The following is a 17670-nucleotide window of genomic DNA, read 5'->3' as shown; positions in this document are numbered from 1 at the left end:
ATACTCTGTGAGGAGTGTTTGCACGTCCTCCAGGTAGGAGGAGGTGTTTCTGCTGCCCTGGGCAAGTGCTGGAGGTTTATAGAAGATGCTGGTGCTGCAAAGTAAATGAATTAAAGAAACCTGAGCAGGGTCTGGATTGAGCCTGGGCTCTGTGAACTGCAGATTACCTGAATTTACCTGGGATGTCCCATGGCAGGGGGGTTGGAACTCGATGCTCTTAAGGTCCTTTCTAACCCTATTCTATGATTCTATGTATCATCCGCAGACAACAGCATCCAGGAAGCATCTTCCATGCTATGACACCACCATGGCTCAACAGAGCATCCTGTGAAAGCAGACATGGCAGTCTGCTGTTGTGGCTGCCTGCTTAAGTTCACTTTTGAAGATCTCCTGCTTTCCCCCCCACTGCCATCATTACCTGCCAGGGGAACTTGCATACCTGCCCTGTGAGGACTGCGCAGGGACCACAGAGGTGCAAAGTGCAACAAACACCTTTTTTTCCTTCCTCCTGCTCCCCACACAGGGAGGTCCCAGTGCTGACCCAGCCCCATTGCTCTCCCCATAGCCCCTCGGCCTCAAGATGGGTAACGCCAAGCCGCTCGCTCTCACACATGCGTACACCTTCAGCAGATGTTTTCCCTCTTCTTCACTACCCAACCCCTGCTGCAGATACTGTGGGATGTGTTTTCCTCTTGACCTGTGACAAAATTATACCCCTGTCCCCGGCCAGATATGAGTTCACGTTGCCAACCTTTTTTAGGCACCTTCAACAATTACCGTGTTTTGTTGTGTTGGGTTTTTTTATGTCAAACCTACATTTAACTTAGCCCCCAAAGGCCTGCTGCTGCCTCATGTCCAAGCTGTGCAAGAAGGGCATAAACACTGAGCTCTGCGTACCTGGCTTTTTTATACCACGGGTCACTTGCTTACCCCTCCGGCCACCCACCCTCAAGTCACCTTCTTCCTCTCCAGTGGCCCTGAAACTGGCACCAGTGCATGCAACAGCACTCGCTGCCAGAACCCCGACCAGACCCCAAGTCGTTGTGTCCTCCAATAGTCCTGGGTTGAAAGACCAAGATCTGCCCCTAAGTCCCTTCCACAGAGCATCCCGTATCATCAGCCAGAGTGTCCAAGCAGCTCTGCCTTTGTTCTGCAAGGAAAGGAAAGCCCAGCCCACACACTGTAATCTTACAAAAAGGCTTAAAAAAAACCCCAAACCTCTTAAACAATAATATTGAGGATTATTGTTTGCTACACCATAGGTGAGAAATGGGCTAGGGGTGAGGGAGGTGCTGCCTGAACAGTGTTATAAATGCTACCTCGCATTTCCCCAAGTCCCACTTGCCTGAGATGCTTGGTCCCTGGAGGCAGCCAGGATCAGAAGCAGCAGGGCAAGGAACATAGGGAAACCTGGCCAGGCTGGCACCCTCAGGCTACTGAGAAGGAGGCAGCTAATTCAGAGAGAAGAGGGCTGGCAGGGCTGATGAGAAGACACAGGAATATCACTCTGCTGTTTGACAAGTTGGACTGTGCAGTGTTCATAAGGCAGAGATAAGATATGAGCACAGACAGCAGGACAGATTAGAGATGCAAAACCAAGATAGAAATCGGCACTGCAGAGAGGGAACTGACAATAGAGGCACATAACTGCTGCTGTCTTCCACAAACTGAGCCATCTCAGCATTGAAAGCTCAAGAAATAAGTATTTTTTTAAAAAAAACCAAAACACTGTTCCCTCTTTTTTTCAGCCGAAGGTATTTTCATAGTGTTTATGTTGCTGGTGCACTACTCTTGATGATACCCATGGGTTTTGACAGCATCATCGAAAGGAAAAGGATCAATGAGTGAACTGGAGGGGGAGAGACCAGGATGAGAGCACAACTCAAAGCACACATCTTTGGCCCTTTCCCAAACACTCAACACCAGCTCCTGCCTTATGCTCAGATCCAAATCCCGCTGCCAAGCACTTGCTGGTGACAGTTACTACAGTGCAGGGCTGTGTTTTCAACTGGGAGCAGGCAGGAATGCCTCCTATTCATTTTCCATGTACATGCCACATTAGCACCAGGAATTACCCAGTGCCCAATCCCAAAGGACAGATTCACACACTGCTATTCTAATGGGTGCTTAGCCTTGCAAAGCATTCAGTTTCCCATGTCACAACCTGCTTTGCAGGTGGACAGGCCATAGCTGGTGGCTGCGGGCACAAGGGGGAGAAGCAGCCTGGCTGTGGCTCCTCCGCACATGCAAGGGATCTGAGCAAACGCATCGTGTCTGTTCCCTGAAGTCTGAATAAATATTACCTGTGTTTCACAGCGTTAATGTAACACATAATGCAGTAGATAATGGTAACATTTTAGGTGTCTGAAGAACAGCATTGATATTTCAGCTCCCCCCAGCAGCAAGCCTCAAAGCTACAAAAACTGTGGTACATGGCAGATGGAAGTTAACATCATGTTTTTCACAGCGTGGAGGCACCAACAATACTGGTTCATGCTAAGCCTTTAAAATCTGCTATTTCTTCTCACTGCTAGAAAAACACATCTTAGGTGCTTGAGTCCTGGAGCTCTGAATTACAGGCACACACAGGGCCCCACTAATGCTAGACCCCTGCACAAGACCAGCAGCCCTCCGCACAAGGGTAGGATCATTAACCCACCCTTGGGTGTCTACCATGGAGCTTCCTTTACAGCCAGAGAAAACAAGCACTTTAAAGTCACACATCATTTGCCCTTTTTCAGGCACCTATTTCAGACTGAATTGCATCACAGACTGTTTGAGGTCTCTGTGACAATGCCAAAGGAGGGTGACCAGCATGCTGGTCTTGTCCTATCAAGAAGATGCACCATGCTCTTGCCCAATACACATAGAAGGCAAGTTCCTGAAGCCCCATCCCATTGACACTGCTGGCACAGGTACTAGGCAGTCTAGTGCGGCTGGGCTGCCAATAGCTCAGCAGAGACAGCAGTAATCATAGTGACAGCAATGGATAATTACGGCTCCTAAAATTTCATTCAGAGTACAATATCTTCTACAATCATTCCCTGCTCAGAAGTCAGTCCACTGGGAGGTGGGAGCAGTGTGTACTTGTCAATCACAAGCTGGGAATGGAACAATAACAGAGCCTTAATGTGAAAAGCCCTCTCCAAGCATTACCCTGCGCTCGCCCCCGCTCCAACTGGAATTGCAGATATCTGTGCCAGACTCCGGCAAAGCAGCACAGTGAGAGTGCTCTTGAGAAGTAACACACAGCAATGACCTGGGGCCAGGTTTGCCCTCGCATCAGCTGGCAGCTGGGGTGACCTGCTCCGAGCCACAGGTCTGGGATACGGCCAGCAGCACTCTGTGTGCTCATCAGAGCTTCACAGTACCCTGATCTCTTGTCAGAGGGGGAAAATACATCAGAAGGAAATGACTGATTGATATGGTTGTATGAAACAGGGACACCATGAGTGCAAATGGGTGATGAGGAGGCACAGGCTGCCCACAGTGGGCAGAGAGGTCAGGTCAGGGTTGGCAGCTCGAGGGATGAAGACATCTGTATGGACAGCCCGACCCTCCTCCTGGAAGGGCGGTCAGCACTCCTTTGGTTCCTGTACCGTCATTATGGCTCACTTGGTCTAAATTTATCACTGCTTGGTGTAGCTGGACAGGAAGCATTACCACAATCCCCTGGGAGCCTGGAAAAGCTGGATAGACACCATCAATGCAGCCCTGAGTGAGACCAGCAGCAATTTGGCTCATACCTCCAAAGGACAGAAGCCAGTTTGCAGCATTTTCCCCACTATAAGCTTCATCATGTGAAGCTGCTGAGCAGCTGTGAGCTGGGGCAGCCCAGCCTTCAGCCAGGCTTCTGGGTGCACAACACACAAACCTCTATTAGAGAACAACAGAGAAACACGGTCCTCATCACTGACTAAACGTGAGCAGAAAGCCTGCTTCATAATCAAAGCATCATCCGTTGACAAAGTCTGTGCACTCCTTGCATATGTGTTCTATGCCAGGCCCCACTGGAAAGAAGGTTACCAGATCCCTACTGTGGCTGAGAATGAAAAAATATGTCTTTAAATTTGTCCAGTTTGCAATGAGCTAAATCCCTGAAATGCTTGGGCTGAGATTTTTCTCCCCTAATGCTGACAACATCATTTTCCTTAATCATCTTCCTTTAATCTTCAAAATGTTAATAACTTTTTTAAAAGACCAAAAAAGAACAAAAAATAAAACAAAAAACCACTCCCAAAACCCAAACAGCCCAACCCCCCCCAGAAAGCAGAGAATTCTCAACTTAAATACAGCCATAGAAAATAAAAGCAAGACAGAAGATATTAAATCTCTGGGACAGCAGAAGCACTTTCCAACACTCAAAAAGACCTATTACTTTATATGCAAATTTCCTCAGTGCTTACAAAGTAATTGAACCCTCATTGTTCAAAATCCAGTCCAAGCCCAGATGTAGGACCACATCATGCATTGGGTGAGTTTCCCTTTAAGCTGAGCTCATTCAGCACAGCATCCACACCGTGCGCAGCCAAACTGCTTGTCTCACAGCAAAGATGGGAGACAAACCTTCCAGGAAAGATGGCCAGGGCAGAAGAGGCAGGAGAAGTCCAAGGCTGCCTGCTTCCTTGGAGTGTGAAGGACAGAGGAGGGGGAGGAAGGAGGAACACAGATGTTTCCTTGCTTACCCACAACTACCCTAGGCAGGTGTAAAGCCTACAGCTTTCCAATAGCTAAGGAACCCCATTGTTGCCCTTCTGCCCTCTCCAGCCAGAAAGGCACAGTGTTCCTATTTGATTCATCAGGAACAGCCTCATTTCCAATGCAAAGATGCTTAGCAAACCCTAAAGGCGTTTCACAGATGTTTTGGCAAATGCTCCTCACTTAGCTGATGATCTAACTTCTTATTAACTATTGTTACACAACTCTTGTAGCCAGATCTTTCATGATATTCCATATTGTCCAAGGGTCTATACAAGAAAAAAAACCATAAAAGTTATTCTACATTATGCAGGAATGTATGTGCTTATGTTAAACTGCTTTCAGTAAGAAACAAGTATTAAATCCAATGAAATGTTTCTTGGTTTTCCTTAGTTCCTAAAAGAGTGCCTAAATACTGATGGGGTGAGGAAACAGTGTTTTGCAAGTCAGAGGGACAAAGGAAAACCTGGAATGGTTAGCTGGAAATACTTTCCCTGAAAAAAGCATGCAAGGCTGTAGGTGACAAATGACAAAGCCATATGAACGCTCCACCAGCAGCCAAAGTGCTGGTGTGCATATTCCAAGGGGCCTGTGCACATTGCACTGGCAGCACACTAAAAGGCAGCTCAGGAATATTGCCCCAGCACTTGACAGCAGCCATCCCTGATCCTGAGACAGGAATCCGTATTTCTGCTCCACATTCACACAGACTGCAGTAGGAACTGAATCTTGCTGCTTTTAAGACCTAGATTTAGAAGACATTCTATTTATTCACCCGAGCAATCAGTTCACTGAATTCAGATACTGGTTATAGGACTGGACCAACCATTCACTCTCAATAACATGGTGACTTTAACACTCTTCCTTGTTTGATCTATTCATGAAGAAAGCTTCCCTCCACCCCCAATTGTTCTTTGTAATTCTGTACCAACCAGCTTAACCGAGCACACTGTAAATGACAGACTGAAGTCTTATACAACAGACTAATCCTCCTGGACAAGTATATTCACACTCTGTTAAAATTCCAGCTGAATTCAATGATACACCTCCAAGGAGTTACACACATGTGATTGCACATGCTGATGGCAACCTTTTGACTCAGGTTATTTCCTCTTCACTATTCCCACTGGAGACTCCTCTTATCACACAATGTTTTTTTTCTCCACTGAGTACATGGAATAATATCACACAAGAGATAAAGCAAGCAGAAATCTTAAAAATGCTGGTAGTAATGAATACTCGATAAGCAATTACCCTTGTGCACATAAGTAACACTTTTGCATAAACACTCACAAACAAAAAAGATGTGGAGATTTGATAACCAAGCAAGGAAGGCTGATGCAAACCAGTCTTGGCTGGGGTAGCGGGGTCAAGAACTGCTGCCTGTTCCCAGCCTATGTGGTCCCACAGCTGGAGCAGGTACACGACACCACCACGATTTATTACTTTTTTAGTAATTTCGGGGCTCAAGTCATTGACAAAAGCTTTCCTGAGGGTTTCTACTATTTGTGCCTCCTGAAATGCCTGCAAGTCCAGGCACTGCCTGCCTTCTCAAGTCACGTATGCTAACTGTAAGTCGCCTGTGCTGCTCTGCCCAGATGTAATTACATGGTACACTTCGTGGCTTTCTATAAGGAAGTGGCATCATCACCTCTGTCTTCCGGCAGGCACCTCTCCAGAGGCAGCCCAAATGGGAATGCAGAGCCATGTAAGGACTTCCTCTGTCCGCCCAGCCATGCAGGGTGGATCCCTGGAAACATCACCTCAGCTTATGTACCAGGGCATCCTCTGCCTTCAGCGGGGTCTGGGCCCAACTGACTGCTCACTGGAGAAATTAGGCCAGCTTCAAGTAAACTGATTCATTTCACCCATAGTCCTCTCAGCATTGTGGGCTTAAGCACTTCACTACACAGCCCACATTCGAATCTTGCCCATGCCCACAGCTGTCATCTCTTCATATGACTAATGCGCTCCAGCTCCAGCAGGTAAAGTTCCAGACTTTCCATTCACTCCAACACCAACTTGCACAACTGAAAAACAGGTGGAATAAAGGGAGGTTTCAGTTTGATTCTCCTCCAAATTTTAACTTTTAATGAAACTAAAACCCAAAATAAAGCTAACGAGAGCTAGTTGAGCATTAATGCAAATAGTATGCTTGAACAAGCACCATCAAAAAACACTCACTTTAGTGAACTTTTCAAGAAAACCTATTTCCTAGTGTAGATCCATTAGTAAACCCAGCCCATGTGCTGCACAGGGGCAGACTCACTGCACAGCATCACCAGTGCTGGAGCCAGCCATCAGCTTTCTGCTGAGCTAGCATGGGCGGGGGACCAACACCAGCCAGGCTTGCTCTGGCTGAGCCTTCCATGACTCGTCTTCAGTGTGTGTTGAACTAGGTTTAGCTGTGATGGCCATTTCTTCAGCTGAACAAGTGCTTATGGCCACGATTCCAACACAGGGATGCAGCATAGTGAAGGTGGTGCCTGCACAGAACTCTGTTTGCTCCCCATTCAGGTCCTGAGCACAGGAAGTCAGGCACCCGTGCCCACACAGGGAGAAGGTGCAGCATCCCTCTCCTTCCCACCACCTCATCCCATGGTAAAACTATAATTTGATTCCTCTCCCAACAGCTATTTTTGGCTTTTCAGCACTGAAATTAGTATGACTTGTTCAGACAGGAAGTTGTTGCTATAGCACTAGAGAAGGGTATTTGGAAATGAACACTGGTCTTTGATTAAAAGACAGACGTCTAAAACCCTTTTAATAAAACATACCTAAAGAGACATATAAGAAAGACCTATCAAAAGAATGCTTTAATCCTTTATCCTGCCTTCATTTCGGCAAAAGACAATGAAGCCACGTTTATAACAGTACTGTATAATTTACCAAGGGCTTTCTGTAATGGCAAGGAAATGACTGAACAAAGCTTTTTAAATAAAAGAAAATAACAAGAAAAAGATATCAATAGAAATCAAAGTTCTACAATGTGAGACATATCTTGAATATGCAGGGCAAACACAACCATCTGGAGTTATCCACAAAGCCTTTACTCAAAAAATAATTTAGAACCTGTACAAAAGAGGTGAGATGGTTTTGTAAGAATCCAAGGAATTGACTGAGGACCAGTCAGACACACATCTTAAAGCAGCTCAACTACATCGAGACTTCCCTAACCCTGAAACTTTGCCTAAAGGGCAAATAGGCCCACGTAAACGTCTTCTGTATTTCTGGTGCTGGGGGAGCTAGAGACAATGGACATCTTATGGCAAGAGTGTTTTTCTCTCCTCACTCCTCCTTTCCCACCAGAAGGTCTCTGCCACCTACTTATTCCACTCCCAGCTCACCCCATCTCCCCTTTGCTCCCCTCTCCCTGATACTAATTCAGTGACCTGAGCTACTCCAAAGAGGCATTGGCGCCGCAATAAAAACCACCAGACTCTGTAACACAGTGATGCTGCCCGAGTCTGAAAGATATCTATCTCCTCTTGGTGTCCTGTTCCCTTCATGTATAGTTAATTTGTTTTGAAGTAAACATTTCCCACCAGAGAACTAAAACGTGCAGGGCGTGGATTGCCTTCTAAAACTGCTCCCATCAGGTAATTCACAAGTGGTATTTTTAAGCCCATCGCTCCCTGAAACACAGACATTACACCCACCCACCCACAGACACTTCTTTGTCTTGCGAGAGGCTGTAGGCAGCGAGACATCACACACGCAGATGGCACATTTGATAGAAGCCTGACCTTCACGCCGTCATGAACAACACACCCTCCTCGGTATTCATTTCTATTTGAGGAAAAGGCAATTGTGCCAAGTCAAGGATGCACATGACAAGGAAACGACCTGAGGGAAGACAGGATCAGTTACCCAGGGCAGAAGCTGGGGGCACCATGCCATGGCGGGTACTGAAACCCTCCTGTGCCCTGCAGACCCCTGAGAGCAGCTGCCTGCTCCAGGGCACTGCCTGGCTGCCTTCAGCCAAGTGAAAAACCCCCAGGAGATGCCACTCCAGAGCTCCCAGCAGCAAGGAAAGCTCCCTGGCACGCTACCTTGGAGGCAGGGTAAGAGTGGCCCAAGAGCAGGGCCTGGCTACTTTAGCTATGCAAAACCATACTTGGGTTTTGTCAATTCCTGAGCAAAAGGGAGGCAGCATTAGAGCTGAAATAAGCCACTTGCAGGCTATATGGAATATTAGCAGTAGAACCAGGACCACAACAGGAGATGTCGATAGTCCAGGCTAAGGCCATGTTGTTCCTGAATCAACAAGGAACAGATTCAGTGCAATGTTACACAATTTTCATGTCTCTTTACGGACAAAGGCATTGCTGCTCGTCATCACCAAAGATCACAGCACTTATTAAACAAGCTGTCTTGACAAATTCCGTTGTGAGTCTTGACGTGCTTTTTACATCAACTTCCCTTTCACAAGCAGATATGGCTTTTTTCTCCACTCACATTTCTTTCATGGCATTGCCAAACAGCTGCAGAGCTGCTTCACATGGCAGTCGGGTTCCGTACTGAATGAAATGGCATCCATCCATTATATGAAAAGCATTTGACCCCCTTGCACTGAGACTTGAATTCCTCTACACAAACAGACTTCAGGCTTTTATTCAGTGGAACATCAGCTGCAAGGTAGGTGAGACACACCACCACCTGATCCTGTTCGGACACCAGTATCCACTGTGTAACTGTCTGCTTCTGCGTCACCCTTCCCCGAAAGCCTCTAACTGCACTTGTGTCTGCAACGATTAAGTGAAACAACCACCACCTCCCGAGCCACACCTGAAGACTGCGCAACTTATGCAACATGAGTGCTTTCAGCAGAATTGCCCTTAAAATACCTCCAATCTGTGTGTGTCATTATTACAGCAAATAAAAGCTAAAAGCAAATAAAAGATAAAAGCTTTACAGTTTAGAACCATGACTACCTCTTGATGGTTTAAGGACTTTTCCTGTTCTTTTTAACTCCTTCTTTTTAAGAATTTGATCAAAAAAAAAAACAACACAACACCAAAAAAAAACCAAAGCAAAAACAACACACCATTTTGAACAATACAGATCATTAGCTGAGTCTGTCTGTCTGAAAGGCAAAAATAGCCATCCCTCAGTCTGAGCTTTAAAATAGCTCCTCCCCAATGGGAGTCAAACGTTCCCTGGCTGGGACAGATGTTTATTGCTCTCCCTCTTTTTTAAACATTTAATTTCAGCTTATGTAGGCAATGTGGTCAAATATGACACAGTCCAGTGCAGCAGCTCACAGGAGGCAGGATGAGAGTCTCTAATACAGTCACTGCATCACGCCTTGAAAGACGAAAGCCTGATTTAGCAGCATTACATGGGCAGCCTCATCAGAGCATTGTCCTGTTTTGGAGTCAGTTCCCTCTTATTATAAGTGCAACTTCTGTCCATACATTCAGGCAACAAGAGTCCTGGCTGGCACTTGTTCTTATCTCAGGCATTGTGAAAATCATACACAGAAATACATTCAGTACAGCATTTAATAAAGATAGATCAAGAAATAAAGAGCACCAATATTGAGAAAAGCAATATATGGTTTTGACAAATCGGGATTGCTGAAGGATTGGAAAACACCATGTAATAAAGGAATTATAATGTGCAAGAAGACAGAACCCCTGCTATACGGATGATGGAGTGCTCCTGGAGTAGTGTGTAAAATAAACTGTGAAACCACTTAGTCTGTATAGCTCTGGAACCTGTTTTTAGATGCAGAGCTTACCAAAAAACAGGCTAAGAACACACAAGAGGACTTTTAACTTAGTCTCTCTGTGATTTTCTTAATGTTTTTAATGATATACCACACTTTGTTGAGATTTTTCACTGCAAACCTCTTAGGAGGTAGCTCAGTTTCAAAATATCATCAGCTTATACACATTTATTATTATGCTCAATCTTAAGAGATGCTTGTTAATCTTGAAAGGACCCAGGACATTGTTACCTCTAATTGAGAAGGGCAGCTTTTAGAGTCAAAAAAGCTGTGCTGGAATTCAGTTTTTCATAGTATAAATATTTCAGTCCAAATTCAGTACAAGGAACCTTCTGAAGGCAGTCAAGTTTTCTTTATTTTGAGGTAAAATAGAAGGAAGAAATAATGTACTAATATTACTTAGTCCAGAGGATGTAATATATATCCATATATACACCCACACATATATATTGTATAAATACTATAATTATCAGTGATTTATTTTCAGTAGATAATTTAGAAAGCAATGCATGCAAAATACTTGGGCAAACTTTCCTATCAGGATGTCTATCATAAGATACCTAAAGAGCCACAACTGGCAATACACTGACATATCTAGACAATCTCCTGCCTCCTCAGGAGTAAGGCTCAGGAAACCTCTCTCACTATTCCTTTGGTGCAGCACAACTGAACTGAGGTGGAACAGAGCTGGTCGGAGGCACCAGCTGCCTCCTTTTCCTAGCACTGTCTCCAACCAGTTTTTCTACCTGGCTAGCTCTCAAGAAAACTAAACTCTGCACAAAATGCCCTTATGTTTCACACCAACACAAGCAAGTATTTCCAATGGGAAAGGATGAGCAGTAGATGTCAACATTTCTAGTTGGAGCTGCCACAGGCTGCGGTCTTTTGAGAATCTGAACTATTTGTATAGGTATCCAAAATGAAGGCCACTTCACAGGCTCACAAAAGGCTTAAGGTGCACCATTTGGTAAGGAAGGTGCACCATTTGGTAAGGAAGTTACACAAAGATTTCCCTTAATTTCCTAATCACCTGTTAGTTTAACTAACAGACAACCACAGATGTGCTTAGAGCCCTATCAACACCATTTGGCAGACTACAACCTAACAATCTGGGAAGCCATGGCACACACACATCAGCACTGCATGATCAGCTCTGGCTGTAATCAGACTCCGTTTCATGTCTGTCTCTTGTTTTGTGGCTCTTTCTTTTCCCCTTCAGTAAAAGAAAAACCAAGGACACATAAGGTAAGCAGGGTATCACAGATACAACTGCCACTGTACATGCAGTTTCTTCATCTACTGTAGAAGCCCCACCTGAATTCCAATTTGCTTATATTTTTTCATTTCAGGGTAAAGAATATTTGATGGAAATGTCAAATTTTACTTGTGAATGAGAACTAGCACCAAGGTTAAAACATACTTTACATTTTAAAGTAACATAAATTGAACCCTTGTACCTGGTATGGAAGTGGACGGCTCAACACCACTCTCTTGTGGGCAGAGATCTGAAGGCCTATGGCTGTGCCAAGCATGTAGATGTGCAGATGGCTCCAATAAAAACAAATGTCTTTTCAGTCTAACTTCCTCTTCCCCGTAGTCAGTCATGCCCACAGACCTGTTCTGCCAGGGAATACAAGGCAAGACAGGCATATTAATAAATGCAATGCGAACTTCTCAGAGCTTTTCCTTCGCTCTTTGTTTCAAGTGCCCATTTAGCAGCTGTTACAGTGAGACAATGAGAAATCACTTTTTTTTCACCTCTCTGTACTCATTTGTCTTTTTTCTTCCATGTTTAATCTTTCTGCATTGTTTGCTGCATATTCTCCCTTTTGATTTCCTCTACATGCAATTTTTTTTCCTTCCAATAGCCATACTCCTCCTCACTACAGGTTAGACTTACTAATATTCACCAGGAAGCACTAATTTTGCCTGAAAATACTCTTAAGGAGAACCCCACATGTCCAGTTTTTCCACCTTCCTGCTGGATAATGCATGACTTCACCCTAACAGAGTAGGCTGCTGTTCTGGGCTCAGCTTAAACCACAACAGCTGCAATTGAAGAGCCAAGTCTAAAATGGACCCAGCATTTCATGTGAGGCACATCAATAATTGCACAGTACAGCAGACAACCAAAATGGGACTCGCTGATGCACCACTCACAGTGATACATCAATACTTCTCAAGCACATGGTGATAGAAGCTCTCATGTTCACTGCTAACTGCAATGCATGGGTCAGGTAATTTGGGGAAATATCTAGTCTTAACTCATTAAATCGGGGTTTAGACCAAAGTCTAACAAAATAAGAAAGTGTCTCTCCACTGACGCAGGTGCTGAGATGTGTCCCTCATTTTTGTATCCAGCACACAGGCTACAAGCACAGCACAAACATGAATGGAAACCAAAGCAAAGATCAAGCCAGGACCTATGGCGTAATACTGGTATTAAATGAATTCATGCCCTTCTATTGTCAAGCCAGAACTGACGCAGCCATATACCTCACTAAAAGGTTATTTAGCTGTCAAACACACTAGTGCTCAAGTTCTTCCTCCCAAATAAAACAGAGGTGAGGATAGGATATAATTACTCTATTTCCAAATGGAATCCTCTAATGAGTCACAACAATAATTTCTAGGTTGTAGTTTTCCTGCACAGCAACAACTTGGCTTCCCCCTCACCCCTATACTTTACCATGATGGTACAGCACCTCTTTCTGGTAGAGAACTATTAATGCATCAAATGAAAGGGTTTCCAAAAGTTACACTGCCTGACACAGTGGGAAAGGCTACAGACTTCCTTGCTAGTACTGATGGCTCTGAGACAAGCTCAAGCTGCCTGATGACACCCCGAAGACAACCAGGCATCTTTTCTTGGCCAAAGCATTTTGTCATCAAAGGCAAACCCAGAAATTTTAATTCAATGAAACATTTTAGAAACATGCAACAGCTTTAATAAAAAATGTATTATCCTCCAACAGCCTCAAAACCGAAACACTTCCTCCCCTACCATCCTATAAGCCCCAAGAAAGCTGTTTCAACACAGAAACAGGCAAAGCTTAGAAATCACATACATGTTTTCCAACAATAACCTTCAAACCCGACAAATTTCAGGTTCAAGTTCTTGCACAGTTCTTGGCAGTCCGGCACCTTTTTTATGAATTTACAATTTCAAAGCAATGTTAACAGCCATTATCTGAAAATCTTATGAGAAAAAGAGCTAAATACTTAGATAGTGTAAGATTAGCATTGGTGCATTTGTCCTAATTTCTGCTGAGCTACCTGAATATCTTTCTTCTATTATCTAAGTATCTGTCCACACCTGGAATATTTAAAAATCACAGAAACCCACTTATCTTTGATGCTCCAATAAAGCTAATCTGCTAGTACAAAGAGGGATGCTCCTGGCACTCCACAAAGTTTTGAACAGATAAAACCAATCATCTTCTAGTAATGCACAACGAAAGAAAAAACAACCAGGAAGTTCTGAAATATCACTGCTCCTTTCAGACGCTGACTGGCTGACAGACCAGCACAATTTCAACTCCAATAGGCATGAATTAGTTTCCAGGCAAAGAAGCAGAGATAAAAGAGGAAAGGATTTAAAGAATTTCTTATGGGGTTTTGTCAGTTTTGTTTTGTGCTTGGTCTACAGAGAGAGAGCTCAGCTGTGATTTCAGCCTCTTTTTTTCTTTTAATTATTTTATTAACAATGCGCTTCACTATTGGCCACATAAAACATGGTAAATCTTCATACATTTCTCACTGTAACTCATTTATCTCATCTAACCATCTTCACAATGTCTATTGCCTTTGGGGATGAACAGAGTACAAGCTATTAAAACTGTAGCCTTAAAATAAAAAGTTAAAACATTATCTAAAATGAGTGACTTTTCAGCATTTGCATTATTGTTGTTACCATCCATACACTTTATTTCATTTTACTTTGACATCTCTTACAGTTGTGTCAGTACAATAAGCAAAGCATCCTCATTAGTAAGACATGATACTGGCAGAATGGGAAATTGGAGACCTATCTGCTGACTTTACTGCACATGCCACTGGAAGTGCCTCTGTTCTTACACTGGTGCATTCTATCCCCTATTTCTGATCTGAGAACCTCCCAGAAAATTTTCCAGTTCGGGAGGTGTACTTTATGGAATAATGAAATGGGAAATAAAAAAGTAAGATTAAATTCTTTACTGCTGAATCATTACAAACGCAAGAGCCACAAAGCATCTGTTGCAGACAGGGATTGCTTGTAGAAGTTTTCACACTTACACCAACTTGCTCTACACCATCGCTATCAAACAGGCAGCACAGCCATGGCAACAGCTTCAAAATAGCTAACTCCTAAGACTTATGCAAGACACACCAACCAATCCTATTCTTTTACATTTTTAGTTTAGAGCTTGGCTCTTCACTTCTCACCTTCTTCTTCTTTACAGGCTTACACTTCCATGTACAGTACATCAAAACAACACTGAAAAGTTTGGCAAGGGCAGCATTCTCTGTACTTTACTTTCCCTGAGGCCCACAATATGACTGCCCCAACTGATCCCTTAGTTCAGCTCTTCTGGGGCCAGCCAATGCAGCAGAAACTATTGCACCCGTTCCCTTTGGCTCCCCTCCCCACAAAAGACTAGACACGTCCTTCCCACACAACGGCTGAGCTCTGCTGGCCTGGAGCCTGTGAACACTGAATGGTCCCTCTGATTCAATTAATTCAGCAGAATCACACTAGCCCATTACACCCCTGCCTCATCCCATGGAAGTCTAGGAGACTGTTTCCTCTAGTTCTACCAAGAGTATCGTCTTCCTTCATTGAAGCTCACAGCAAAACACACTCCATACCAGACACCAAAATTCATCACAGGAAAAGCAGTAAGATTTTTCAGGGCTCAAGGATTTCCAGTTCATCAGTGGCTAACCAAGAAGGAGCACCTCTTCTACTGCTATGGTACTGTTTCTTTATTTTCAATTAAAACCTTAGAATGCTCTTGTACCTAACCCTCTGCAAGCTTTTTTCACTTACTCTGAAATGGCTGAGTACTCTATTTCATAGAGTACCACTGTTTGTTTTAAGGATAAATAATTTCAGATATTAACGTCTAGAACAAGAAGAAATGTTCTTTATAAGATAAAACACCAACTGTATCGTTATTGTGTTGAGGGACGTGTCCTTTATCTTACTGCTGGGACCATTACTTTCTCTGTGGTCCTGCAAAGCCACAAAGCATTATGCAATGGTCAAGAGTCAAACAAGATACATGCCTTGTGCAGAAGCGTACAGCCATACCCTGAAAGCCACAGTGAAACCTGCTTTCCCAACACTTGCCACAGTCTCATGTAACGTCAGTTCAGCAATCTTAATCGAATTAACAAGGTCACAAAAAGCAGATTCATCCTTCTCTTTTCCATAATGGAGAGGAGAGAAAGAAACTGTGGCTGGTTTTGGAGAAGCCTTTCACAAAGAGTACTGTTAGAATTGGTAAAAAGCTCCACTGAACAGGGCATCCATGAAAGAAATGCAGATTCTGGGATATGACAAAGCCCAGCAGTTGATATCAAATACAGAAAATACTTCTGGCCACTAAAGAGGTCTCATTTTGAACCTTTTTCTAATTAAATCAAAGCAGCTCTTTAGGCTTGAACTGGATTTAAACTACACAGGGCTCTGAAAAACACCTAGATCTGAAAAAAACTCAGATCTCAACATGTAGAAAACAAAATCAAACAGCAGAAGGGAAGTAACAAATCAAACAATTACATTAAGTTAATGTGAGTAATTTATTTTAAAACTGTTTTAACATGTCCTGAAATACTTTGCTTTGGGGTTTTGTGCATTCAGCTTTTGCAGCTGTAAAACTGGTAGCATCAGAGGGATTAATATTCATTAGCAGCTATTTACTGGTACAGAATGAGTGGAGTAGTTTCATGCTTCAGTATTTATTTTCTAATGACAATCTCTTCTGGTACTCAGATCAGATTTCTGCCTCAAACTCTGCCTTTTATTTTTATATATGTACACCCATGAACCAGCTTTATACACATAAATAACACGTATGCACACACGTGCTCCTACAAGGGCTTTTAAAACAGACCTAGATATAAGAATGTACTGTACCAGACACTATTTTAGAGTATCATTTATACATCTTAGTTATAGAAAGAATGGATGTTGCACGGAGAATTCTCCATTTCCACACTCATTAATTTTCCCTTGTACACAAATACTTGTACACAAACTCCATCCACTCAGAGTATTAATGCTGTGATCATCCCCTGGCTATGAGGACTAGATCTTCATAGCATTTATCAGTGAGGCTGTGGGCATCAGCCTTTCTTGCTAACAAGCTTGACACAGCACCAAGCAGAGACTGTTTGCAACAATTCTAAGACATCCAATTTACTGCAGTCCAGAAAGTTTCAATGGGGCAATTAGAATTAAATAAATTTAAGAAAAATCACATTACATGGCAGGGGATTGGGCAGCTTCATCTTCTAGAGTTAGGTCTAATGACAAAAGCCTCTGCAGTTTTCTGCCAAAGCTAGAACTGAAAGTAGGTCAGTCTGTGTGATTTCTTCTGTTGAAACATGAGGCATTTGTCACTTTCAGGTACAGCCTTTGCAAGCTCATCATTTCTGGGTGGCATTTCCAAAAGTGAGAGACCCTATTAGATCTCAGTTGCATTAGGCTTGCTATCTTGGTGGCTGACGACAATGCTGAAACAGAATACAGAGGCAGCAGGGAAGACTGCATGTGGCATCGCACCTGTTCCTGAAATTCTCTCTAATTTTCAGTTAAAGTTGCAGACTCCCTGCTACGAGCAATGAGAAGCAGTAGACCTTGGTGACATTCCCGAGTGACTGAGCTAGACTGCTATATAAAATACATGTGATTGAGCATAGCTAAGAAGGATAGGCAAGACTAGAAGGCATGCCAGATGCCAGCACCCCAAGCCCTCTAGACAAAAATAATGTCAGTGATGAGTATTTCAAGTGACTGCTGACACACTATTAGAATGGCAGCCCTTGTGCAGTCATCCTGTTGGGGAAGTAATCTCTTTGATCTCCAATCTTCCCGAGTTTCAGCAAAGATACCAGCAACTGCAGAACCGTGAGGCATGACACAAACCCTGAGCAGTAAGCTCCGCAACTGAAGGCTGAGGGACACAAGCAGTCATCTCAGTGAAAACTTGAGCCAATGAGTTTTAACCTTTGGGTTTCCCAAGAGGAGACACCAA

This window comes from Psittacula echo, assembly GCF_963264785.1.
Source record: "Psittacula echo genome assembly, chromosome: 1".
Classification (NCBI taxonomy): domain Eukaryota; kingdom Metazoa; phylum Chordata; class Aves; order Psittaciformes; family Psittacidae; genus Psittacula; species Psittacula echo.
This window is presented reverse-complemented; position numbering follows the sequence as displayed.